This window comes from Stegodyphus dumicola, chromosome X1 (assembly GCF_044657685.1).
Source record: "Stegodyphus dumicola isolate Sdum_Otavi_A_Nest chromosome X1, ASM4465768v1".
NCBI lineage: Eukaryota > Metazoa > Arthropoda > Arachnida > Araneae > Eresidae > Stegodyphus > Stegodyphus dumicola.
The window spans coordinates 36428025-36440396 of NC_140780.1; the positions used below are offsets into that span (position 1 = coordinate 36428025).

Consider the following 12372-nt stretch of genomic DNA (forward strand, 5'->3'; position numbering starts at 1 on the left):
GGCGAAAACGTCGTGGTACAAAACATTGTGGGAGAAAAAAAAGCAAAGAGATAACATCGCAGTTCTAAAATATTGTTTTAGAAAATATTGTAATTGAAAATAAAGCAGTTCAAAAACTTCTCAGTTTAAAAACATCGTCTTCGAAAATATCGTAAAGAAAAAATAAAGCATCTACAAATTATCGCATGACGATAAGATTGCACATATGCGTTTTTCAGGTTTTAAAAGTTATTAATGCATATTCGCATAAAGATTTGGAAGCGCAAGAAATGTTAATAACACTTTAAGAATAAACGGAAACAAAGCAAAGTATAATTTTCATCAAAACAATATCAGATTAACAAACGTGAAAGAAAGTAATTTGATAATTAACTAAGCAATTTTTATTATAGGTAACCTCATGCAGTTATTTATCTTCCTTTTTCTAAGCATTTATAGGTTGTGTTTTGCATGAAAAATTATGAGTAAATCTTTATAAAAAGGATTAAGTTATTAATGACTTTTGCAAATAAACTATGTAAATTTAAAATTCTATTAAATGCTGCAAGTTGCATTAATTTTCTACTAATTTTCAATTTTTAAATGCATAACTTTAGTTCTTATGTTTTCAGCAAAATTTTTTTTGTTCATTCAAAAATATGAAAAGTAAAAATATCCCTCTTTAACTTTGAATCCGCTCCCAAATCATAATGTGAAAATGCATTTAAGCTTCTAAAACCTGAAAAATGCATATGTGCGATGTTATCGTCATTCGATGATTTGTAGGTACTTTATTTTTTACTACGATATTTTCGACGACGATGTTTTTGAACAGCTTTATTTTCGATAACGATATTTCGTACCACGATGTCTTAGAACTGCGATGTTTTCTCTTTGCTTTCTTTTCTCCCACGATGTTTTGTACCACGACGTTTCCACCTTGCGTTGTTTTCTCCGCGACGTTTTTGTCCGCGATGTTTTCGGCTGACAACCCGCGAATATAGAAATAAGAGAACCATAAGAGAACCACCACCTTCATTGTGATGATCATGTTCTGAAAGAGAATCTGCGTTTATTTGAGACAAACTCAAGTGAGCTACTTCTAGGTCTAAAAAATTAAATTATTTAATTCTAGTATTTAGACAGTTTAAAACAACGAGAGTCATGAGTAAAAAGAACGCGAAGTCATTTGTCTTCACGTTTTGAAATACAGCGCATGTAGGGAAAAGTAAAGGGCCTTCCTATGCCTAGCTGCTTAACATAGGATCATGCGATCTGTAAGGAAAGTGTTTATATCGGTATGTTTTATCACCTCCTATAGTTGATAGCATTAATTTCGAATTATCCTGCATATTTTCAACATCTTGATGCATTATAAGTATATATATATAAAAAATGCACGATACTTAAATTTTTATACCTACCGCAAAGAAATACCGATAAGTCATGAGAAAAATGCTTGACGAATTAATCAAATAAATAGTTCATCCGCATATGACCTCTAGATATCATTAGTTAAGATTCTGGGGATCAGTATGCAAATATTACTAAACAGAATTAAGGCATATTAGGTTTTCGAAAACAGCTTTCTAAAAAAACAAATTTCACATTGTAATTTGGTAGCAAATATTTTAAATTCACCATTTTTGCAGAACCAAAATTCAAAATTTTTTATTTTAGGAAATTTAAGTATTATGCAACTAAAAAAAGCTGACGTTTTTTCCATCACACAAAAGTGGTTTAAATCATTTGATTTTGATAAAACTTGTAACTGGCATTAATGAGCCAGTTCCCCTTCCCCCTAAAATATCTTTATCAGAAGATTCATTGGAATTATTTACTCAATGGATTTTTAGAAATTTCATATAGAAATTTAAATTCTGCATAATTTATTAAAGGTGTCATCAGTAGAAAATTTTTGCTATTTGGTCTATGGGAAAAAACAGGTAAAATAAGCATTACGGGTTTGAAAATTAAGCAGATAAATTGCAGATTAGAAAAATGCAGGTAATTAGCATTAAGTTACTAAAGCAGGTCTCGAAAAATATGGAGCTTTAAAAATTTAGCGTTGTTTGATCATTGTTTTTTTAGATAGCTTGTAGAAGCTATATTTTGCATAATTTATGAAATGTGTCGCCAGTAGAAAATTTACGCAATTTCAACTCGGAAAGGAACCTGACAAAATAGGCAATACCAGTCTAAAAAGTAGATAATTTGCAATTTAGAAAATGTACATTATTAGCATTAAGTAACTAAAGCTTGATACGAAAAAATATACTTTTTGAAATTTCAATTTCAAATTTCTTTGGCGTGGTAATGAATTTAAATACGTATTTAGCTCTGTTTTGATCATTGCCTAGCGGAATATCTTCACCTTAATTCACTTTAATATTAATTGCCTTTGCTCAGAATCTGTTTAATAAATGGTTTCCACCGTTTACACGAAATTTACTTTAATGCTAGCTAAAATTTAGTTTTCTTAATTTATGAAAAATAAATATGCTTCAGAAAAATAAAAACAGCCCAATAATTTATGACGCATAAACATTTTCTTATAGCGTCTGGTCACGCGATTTTGAACGCGATTGGCCTTACGTTCTGTAAACTAGATTAAAAATCTGACACGGACAAGACATATGTAACTTTAAATTTGAATTTACGATGCCGTTGTTACTCGATTACATAGCGATACACAATTTGAGTTCAGTAAATTAATATTAAAGGGAAACACTAAATTCTACTCGGCAACAGAAGATCTAAAATTCAATAGCTATTCGAGGTAATCCTTTTCTTTTTTTTTGGGGGGGGGGGTAATATTAATACAATTTGTTATTTTTAAAATTCTTGAAGACATTTCTGTTAGCAGGCATAGATATAAAGTCAAAAGTTTGTTTTATCAGGTGTGAAAACGTTGAAATAAAAAGTTCACATTTCCTTTTAAACTAAAACTGATTAGTTATATCCATGTTGAACGATACAGCTATTGTAATATGTTTTGATGTATAATACTCTTGAGCTGTGGAAAAGTTTGTACGAAAGAAAAAAGCTTTTGTCAAAACTAATGGATTGTATTTAATGATTATGCGATATATAAAGACAAACCTTTGTTATTCTAGCTCATAACATCCAAAATATTTCATCGAGACTCTAATCTTAAAAAAGAAAACTCTTGAAAATTTCTGATAATGTGAGAGGGAAATCTTTAAGAAACTACGTTATATTTTATTTCAGAGATTTAAGACATTTTTCACAGTTTTCTTATGTAAAAATTGGTGGCATTCAACATTTACTTGGGGTTGCTTTCAAATAGAATGTTCGGATATTTGGAAAGGTAAACAACATTATCTTCCCCCTTTAAAGGTAAGAAGCGATACCATAAGGGGGGGAATGTATTCGCTTACCAAACTGTGAAAATTTCCTATACAAAGGATACAAGCGGAAGTCTGTATTCCTAATGATAGTGTTTTAACTTCTAAAAATTAAGGAAGAAATATATTTTATAGCAAACATTTGGAAAGAAAGAAGATAAAAATACGAAAACTGCTGCATAACAATTTAAGTTTACTAAGGTTGATATTCTTTGCGATATAACTATTTTATTTTAGATTTGTTTGAAAGGAAGGATAGAAAAATGTGTTCGTCAATTAGAAAGCGGGGCTTTGTGCTCAAAAAGATTGATACAAAAAATTTAGGACAAAGAACCTTTGAGGGATAGAATTCAGTAACATTCTCTTTCCCATCTTTTTTGCAAGGAAATTGCTTGCTTACTTTGTTGGAAGTTCTAATTAGTTAAATTGTTCCATAAACTTATTTCGCGCTGAAAGCTAATGAATGTTAATTTAGAAATCAAGCAACAAAAATCAGTGTTATATTTGCAAATTTTCACTGGACTAGTTTAGATGGTTTTATCAACCAGTTGCCAAAGTACAAATGAACGAGATAAGATAAGAATGGCTGGACAGGATTTAAGCTTTTGGCGCCATCTATTGATGAAACAAGAAAACTAAAATATAATTCCTTTAAAAGCTGAAAGTAAAGATGGATTGGAATTAGGGTCGTTATCTAGAACAGAAAGATATTTTTGAATGTGAAACGCCTCTAGAAAATCTAATTCACCAATGGAAGATGTTTCTTGAATAATTTTGGCTACAGAAAAATGGAAAGTTTTGATTTTGGACCAACAGTGCTGGGCAACAGGGAACTTCTGTGTTTCCTTTTTCCTAACATATACTTCATGTTTCTTACCGCGAAATTTTAAGGTAGTACTGTCTACAGTAGCTATTGACAGGGGCTTTTCACCCAACATTATTAACCAAGCAGTTGAAAAGTTCTCATCTCAGCATACCAAAGGCACACTCTTGTTTTATGACATTATAAGAATTTTGTTGTCATTCCTTTCTTCCCATCAGTTAGCTGTGAAACTGCACGTATTTTACAGAAATTTAACTTTCGGGTCGTTTATTCTCCTATCAATAAAATTCTGAGTTCCATACTTAAGGAATTCATATTCCATTCCGTACATAAATTCCTGTGGTATTTACAGAGTTACTTAAGGAAAGGCTAATAATGAGGAGATTGCTGGAAAATATGATAGAAAAAATTAATAAAATGAGAATGAGAAACAAATAGTGTGGAAGTCGATTTGCCGAGTAGGGTTCATTTTTACTAAGAAGGAAAAACAGAGAGAAAGAAGTAACGACAGGAGGAAGGAAAAAGTAAAGGTAGAATGAAATGATATTATTGTGGTGGTTGGCTCGGCTGACTTATTTTCGTTTTGATATTAAGACACTTGAGCTTGATGATTTTCTGGAATAACAGATGTCCATGATTTAAAAGGGAGACTGAAGCGAATGAAATGTCTATCAAACTTCGATGCTTGATAAACATGGTTTAAAGAATATAAAACTTGTATCAGATTCCTTTGTATCGGTTGAACGTCTTCCACAATTTCAAGAGACTGCGTTCATGAAGAAATTTAATTCGCATTCCGACTTCGATTATTCTGGGCTGCAAACTCTTGCCCAAACTGAAACTTTTGAATTAGGATCAGGCTTAGTGTGATGGGCTGTGGACTGTTGCCGAAAGTGGAACTTTAATAATAAAGGACCCACTTCACCCTATGGCACATTATTCTATTATCCTTCAAGTATATTAAAGGCAAAGAACTTTCACGAAGTTTAGCAGGACTTTCACTGAAACCGTTGAATACATCCTTCATATTGTAAGGTATTTATGTTAACCAGTTCTTTTATGTTGAAAATCTTTATTGGCACTTCTCTCTTTCCGTTTCCCTTGCAGAGTTTAGCTCTCACGTATTTAGGGTTTAAGATTGTTTTAGTCAGAGCATACACTGCCTGCTCAAGCCTACTTTATTAGTTGTTATTCTACGATGATCATTTTTGTCTACGTCGTTGCTTTATTCCGCAGACAGGGCTGTTATGACAGTGTAGGTTAAGATCCATATTGGCCGCTTCAGTACACTATCTACCAGAAAGTATGTGGACACCTATACAAGAGCCGATATCTGCGGTCCTGGTGTACTTCACGCCCTCCGTCATTAAATATCGGGTAGCAAACAACATTGGCATTAGTCGCATGCAAGATGTCCTGAAATGCAGAGTTATCTGATTTTGAGAAAGGTATAATAGTCGTATATCACAAAAAATGGCTTTAAGGGGCATATCTAGGAATTTAATAGTGGCCTGTGTGATTCAGAAGGGTAGATGAGCGGTGATTTTTCGGAATGTTCCCCGAGTTGGCAGACCCAAGAAACTAGGAGACAGAGATGGACGGATAGTGTCCACAGAAATTCGGAAGAACCGCACCCCGCAGGTGGCCCACATACTCCAGAAGTTTCAACAGGTAAACGGGAGTGTTGTTTCCATGAATACCATTCGTAAGAAAGCATAGCTGCTTGGTGTTTATTGTCGTCCTGCTGCCCATAAGCCTTTGATCGCAAAGTCCAACCGCACTGCTTGGTTAATGGGGTGCAGAGCGCGACGATCGTGGATAGTTTATCAATGGAAATGTGTTCTCTGTAGCAACGAATCAAAGTTCACCCTCTCGCGTTCGGATAGCATGGTCTGGATCTGGCGCCTGCCTGGAGAACGCCTCCTGCCAGAATGAATTGTGCCCACAGCAGAGCCGTGCCAAGATAGTTTTTCACCTGAGCAAAAAAGATAAATGCGCACCCCTGTATATATATTTATATTAAAATATATATATTTGTATTAAACAAAAGTAAATATATTAAATCAAACTATCATAATTCTTATAGCATAATTGTACCATAATTCTTAAAGTATTTTTTAATCGTAGCTTTATAAATTCAGAAAAATAATATAGCTAATTATTATAACTTTCAAATGAAAATGTTAAAACATTCTTTTTTGATAAATAAGAATTAACATCGAAATGCACATTGCATTAATTTCCAGATTTTCTTGCAATTCTTCCTAGTGTTTTATTAATTTAAGTTTGCTGAAGCTTAATTCCCCTAAAATTTTTAAATCCGTATGGGCCAATTTGTGTCCCTTTTAGTGATTCACCTGAGGCAAGTCCCTCACTTGCCTCAACCTTATCCCGGCTCTGGCCCACAGTTTGGCGGAGATGGAATAATGATCTGGGGGCGTTTGTCCTGTATAAACTGAACTATTGATCCAAATTCATGCTAAACTCAACACCGACGCTTACTGCACCTATTTGGATTACAGTGTGCTTCCTATATTGTGGCAGTTTTACGGGTTGGACCCATGTTACTTTCAGGATGACGTTGCCAGTTGTCATGTTGCTAGGTTCGCCATGGATTAGTATGGTGACAGTGGGGTTAAACGAAAGGACTGGTCTGCCCAGAATCCAGACCTGAACGTTATCGAGAACCTCTAGAACGAGTTGAGTAGCCGAATTAAGGGGTGAATCATAGGTCCAATATTATTGAAAAAACTTGCATGTTTTCTTCAAGCTAAGTGGAAGAAAATACCAATAGCCATCATACAAGGACTTGTGGAAAGCATGAACCGTGTCCTAGAAGTTTGAGGCTGTAGTTGCCGATCGTGGAGGCTCTACCAAGTATTGAATGTTAATATTTTTTTCTATCCCAGCTGTCCGAATACTTATAGGGAGATAGAGTATCTCTGCGTAGCTCTTAGCTAATTAATACTTAAATTTCGTTTGAATTTAAAATTCTACTTTTCTGTTCACGCTATAAATGCTGGCTGGTTTGTGAGCACTGGGGGTGCGTTCTGTACAACTTACTTAGTTCTGAATAAAAGAGTGTTTTACACTCTTAGTACGGTTCTGTAAGCTTATCTAGACATAGAGATAAATCGCTTTAAGTTTACACAGTGAGTCTTGACTTAGTATAAGTAACCAAAGAAGTGAGACTCTACAGTATATGCACATTTAGTCTTCTCAGTGTGTACTGTAATGTCTTCAACATTTGTTTACTGATTTATTAATTAAGTATAATTCTAACTAGATGAACAGCTTCTTAACCTCTCAAAATGAGAATCGGAAGAATCCAGTGGAAAATTCAGTCATTATTCGAATTCAGTTATCTGCTTGTCATTTGTTGCATAAGTTTCCTTATGCTAAGTTATTGTTCGGCTTAATTATTCCTTAAATTCTCAACATAGATTAAATAAAGCTGCCACCTTCGATGTATGATTGGTGTATTATAATTGGAGCCGGATAGCGTGATTCTGATGTGCAAAAGAAGAAAATATTTCTATTGCTAAGGAATATTACAAATTTGCTGAAATATTTCGCATATATGAATGTTGACTGACCACATAGGAATGATATAGGATAGCATAGGAATATTCACCCAGCTGTCGTTAGGGAAATATTTATAAAATTATAAGCTAAAATTTGAGCTCAGAAACTGGAATTTAAAAGGGACAAAATTTCACCACTAGCCAAAATTTTCGGAAAATATCCTATTTTTCACTCTTTCTTAAATCTATGCTTGAAGAAAAACTAGCTTATAAGCGATTTCAGCATCTATTACTTGTGCAGAGGTACCATACTTTAAATATCCTAATGCATAATTCAGAAGTCAAACAACAAAAGTCAGCGTTATATTTACAAAATTTTCAAACTCTGTGAAATTCACTGTGAAAATTTTGTAAATATAACGCTGATTTTTGTTGTTTGACTTCTGAATTAGTATTTATTCGGCGTATTATTGTGTCTTAATCCTAATGCATGCATACTTTAATGCAGATTTAAGTCTGCATACTGCAACTCAAGTGCAAAGAAATATCTTTGGTTAGCTTGAGATATAAGATTTTATATCACTTTTTGCAATCCATATAGTGATTGTAATCAAGGATTTTGAAAATTTCGTGGCAATTACACTTTTTTTGCTTTGTGTTATACACTATTAGTGGTACTGAGTTCACTTTAATATTCTCTTTACTACGCGATTTAATTGTGGTCTGAAATAGAAGAAACGGTAAAGACGCGGGGAATGTACCTTTACTGATGAAAATATATTAGCTTTTTAATCGATTTGGATACGAAATGTTGCCGCATGGAATCGAAATTTTTTCCCTTTTAGTTAATTTTGTGAGGAGTTTTGTTGCATAATCAACAGTTTTATAAATTGCTAGTTTAAGCTTCAATCATGAATCCTTAGAATGATCTTCTGGTTTTCATTTGCATTCACGGCAAGGAACGGAATTGGATTCATTTCCGCTACACCACCATGCAGACATTTTGGTTCTTTATCGACGATATTTCTGACACCTTGAAGTCAATGAAAATCGATTTGCTGATTCACAGTCTAATAAGTACATGAAACCATTTTTCTTTGCAACTTAATTTCAAGGTATTTTATTACAAATTCTGATTATGCTGCTGATAGCCTTAGCACCCTAGCATCATGCAGCCTGTTTTTACATCTGTATTTGAAAGATTTTTTTTTACCACTAAAATTTCTGCAAGAAGGAGACTTTGAATAAAATATCGTTTTGTTTAAAAATCATACGTTAAAAAAACTGTATTAGGTTGGAAAAGTTACTCTAGGGCTTTGGTTTTGTCATCTTAAAAGCAGACGCTGTATAGTGGTTTTAAATAAAATCAAGATTTTAGCCTAAACAAACAAACAAAACAAAACAAAAAAGATGCGAGCTCTTTCAAAAAATCTCTTACTTTTTTTTTCAAAGAGAAAACTAGTGAAGCAAAGTAAGCAAAACCCTATTAAGATGCTGTTTAATAGGCGATACGTAATTAAGTAGATGCAAGATTTTTGAATATGAAATCGGTAATATTTAGCTTTTGGCCCTTGGTCTCAACAGAAAACCTTCAGTGTATTTTGAGAGAAAAACAATTTGTCTCTCTTCTACAAATGGAAATGTTTTATGATTTCGGGAATAATTCAGTTTAAAATGTGCTCTGAAAGTGTTGTTGTTGTGCAGCTTCATCGCAAGCTTTTGATGGAATCTTATTGAGAACATTACTCTCTAGTATGTAAGGAAATAAAAAAGGTGTGAAGTAAAAATTATCTTTTTGAATTGTGCGTTATGTTTTCGTATACTTCTGTTATACCGTGGTGTTTCAGACACTATAAAACTTGGCTGTTATTCCTGATCTACCTTAGTATTCCAAAATTTAACTAAATCATAGAGGAACATATTTCCCCTTTCTTAATTTAAATTTAAGTTCAATCAAAGTTAACATTTTTGCGATCGTAATGAAGAGTAATACATGTTGCTTTGTTATTAGTATCTTTACGGGACCGTGCTTCTGAAATGATCCTGATTAATTAAAATTAATAGCACATAAATCAACTTTTATATTAAATATAAATTTATTTCAGGTGAAGAAACTAAGAAAAATTACATTTTCCTTTACCAATTCAAAAATAAAGAGTATCAATATATAACCCTTAAAATAATTATTTTGATATTTCATTTCCTCTTTAATTGATTACCTTAATTACTATCTGGCCCTCGAGCTTATCAGCTTATTAGTAATAAAACAAAACAACGAACCAAATTCACACATATGTAACACAATTTCTGTTATTATAATAAAGGCAGCGGTATATGTAACACAATTTCTGTTATTATAATAAAGGCAGCGGTATATGTAACACAATTTCTATTATTATAATAAAGGCAGGGACACCTCACAAATTTCTTTAGTTACTACCTGATCGATAACAGTAAGATTAATTAAGACATTTACATTAAAATACAATTTAAAATTCCGAATAAGCTATGATCTATTACATTTAGAAATTATTCAACCATGACTCTTAGCTAATACATACATTTTTTTTAAATAATATAAACAGAAAGTGATAAGCGAAGAACAATTTCTGTTGACTATATCCCTATTTCCAATTTTTCTAGATTATGAAACTAAATCATTCTCCGATTTTTTCACAAGTATGAAGAACCAAGGAAAACACTTTTGAATCCTAAGCATGAATAAAATAAAGGAAACATTTTACTTGTCCAATAGCGCTGTCCAAGGACGGAGCTGAAGAACGGTTGAAATTTCAAGACTAGAAATGAAGACAAAAAGGAGATGTTTTCAACATCACACCAAATTATTTTCCTTAAAGGAAGTCTGGAAGGTACATAAAAAATAATTCTTGAAGATCGTTCCACATTCGCGATGGTTTGAGATTAACAATACTAGGCAGGAAGTCTGGCTTTCCCGAGCACATGGCAGAAGAACTCCATCTTCAGAAAAGTGACGAATCGTTGCATTAAGCAACACTCAATGAGGTAAAAGGCGAATCGTTGCATTAAGCAACACTCAATGAGGTAAAAGGCATCTCCACTAGGAAAGAAAGAAGTTCTTATGTTCTTAATGCAAGCTTTACTTTTCAGTAACATGAAGAAGTAAGACTGCGTGTCCAGCCTCAAATCCGTACCTTGCTGTTCACAGTGACAAAATCTAAATAGGCAATTAATTAGTGATGTACCCCATAACAACGACGAAAGGCTTTGACTCGACGTTTTCTTCGGACGCGTAACAAAAAGTAAAAAGTGTTTTAAGATTCTTTCTTGTCATAATTCACGAATCATTACTTTCAAGGATCGCTAAAACAAATCCGGTTCCACGAATTTCCTAAGAAAGCGCTAGGTCGGGGAGCATAACTGCAGCTACTCCCTCTTAACAGCTAAGGAACGAGCAATTGCATCAAAGATACAAAGACAAAAGTGTTTTAGATTCTTTCTTATCACAATTCAAGAACCATTATTTCCGAAGATCGCTAAACAAGTCCGGTTCCTCGAACTTCCAGTGGAACGCTCGATCGGGGGCATAATTGCAGCCCTATTACTTTTAACAGCCGAAGAACAAGCAACAACACCGAAGACAGCAAAGCAAAAAGTGACCTACACTCGAAAATCTTACACACGGGACACAGACATTTTATGCTTTAAATTTCATAATGAGCATACATTTTTGTTAAATTTAACTAATAGATCGTGGTACCGTATAAAGATTAGATTTTGCGATTTTTACAAAATTGATTTTTAAATTTATAATATCAGTATTAGTGTTATTTAAAGAACATTTTTGTAATTAGAAATATATGTTTACGACCAACGGTTGCAAAACATTTGAGCCGCGTAAGGCCTTTTGTGGACATGGTGTATGTAGCAAGTTTCACGTCTGGAATTTTGTTTTGTCTGTGAATCATCAGGTACTTAATTTTCCTGGATCGTTCTAAATGAAAAACATGTTTATTCAGCATTAATATTTGCCAATATTGCATCATATTTAGTGCGATTATTACCAAAGATTTCTAAAACTGATCACGCTAACATCTACTATATTCATAATAAATCCATTGAAAATTTTAATAGAATTAGATAAATTTAAATGACTAAAGTTTAATGAAGAAAAGAAATTTCGTCACATACCGCGGTTACAAAATGGAACATCTCATTAATGACAGAAATTCGACTGTTTCAGTAGCAAGTGAAATAACTATTAAAGAAAAACTCCGTAATTTATCTTTTCGTTAAAAATAAATAATGCTCATGTCTTTGAGGAGACAGAAAGTCTTTATTGAATTAATGTTATTGAGAACTGAACTGATGCAATCAACGGAAATTTGCAGTTTAATTTAATTTATTGATTTAGAGAATTAAAATATTCATTAGTGTAAATGTTAATTAATGTAGAGTATTAGTATCTGTAAGGAATAAATAGTTTTAGTAATTGCAAATAAGCTTCTAAAATCGCTTTTACAAATTAGATCTTTATTAAAATATTATTTAGTAACGCATTTAATAAATACATCTGAGTAAAAAAAAAATGAATGTTATTAAGATGTCAACTTTCATTAAAAATGAGTCACACTGATGTCGTTTTCTAATTAATCATCTTTGAGCTTGAAAATCAAAATTTTATTTAAAGATAAATCAT

General features: G+C 32.8%; 1 protein-coding gene across 3 annotated transcripts in view; it reads left to right on the plus strand.

Moving 5' to 3' along the window:
- The window catches only part of LOC118184298 (protein O-mannosyl-transferase TMTC2-like), a 797990-nt gene that overhangs the window by 747176 nt on the left and 38442 nt on the right, over positions 1-12372 (plus strand). The gene's annotated exons all lie outside the window — the stretch shown is intronic.